The sequence below is a fragment of the Laccaria bicolor genome, genomic scaffold (genome assembly GCF_000143565.1).
Source record: "Laccaria bicolor S238N-H82 LACBIscaffold_336 genomic scaffold, whole genome shotgun sequence".
Taxonomy (NCBI): domain Eukaryota; kingdom Fungi; phylum Basidiomycota; class Agaricomycetes; order Agaricales; family Hydnangiaceae; genus Laccaria; species Laccaria bicolor.
The window spans coordinates 7,034-7,651 of NW_001890192.1; positions in this window are offsets into that span (position 1 = coordinate 7,034).

Here is a 618-nt window from a genome sequence, read left to right on the forward strand (position 1 = left end):
TTTCAGTCACAATGGCAGTAAATATGCTCTACTCACTGGCTTCATCGTTGTCGTAGAATGCATCCATGTTGAAAGTATATGTGAATGCCTAAGCAACAAAACTTGTGAATACGCGTACGATTGCTTGTCAATTTCATTCAAGGGTTGCTAATGCATGGGAACATGCTTGATCCCTAGTCACCGTCATATACTTGAACAAATATTCCTTGGTCCTAACAACCCTTCTGTCTATACCTATTCTGTCAAAATGAGGCTGTATTTAGTAGCGCCCATTGAAAGTGAGATGTATGATATATTCTGTCAACCGACCCTGTGTTTTTCATGTTGATCGGCCTTTCAACCGTCTCGTCGATCAACTTTCAAAAGCTAAAGTATGATTACAGCCGTTTGCATAATTCCGTGAACACCGAAAATTCTTTTTCTGGGCGTGACCAAGGCGTGACGTGACTAGTCACCTGACTAAGCACAGCTTTCCCTTGCTCTTTTCAGAAGTTCAGACGGTCCTGCGCCTCGTTCTTTCGCGTCTCGACCGGCGGAAATGTATAAAAAATATCCCTCCTCAATTATGGAAGGCATACTGGTCCTTTTGTCAAAGGATTAGTTATATTTTGCCATGTT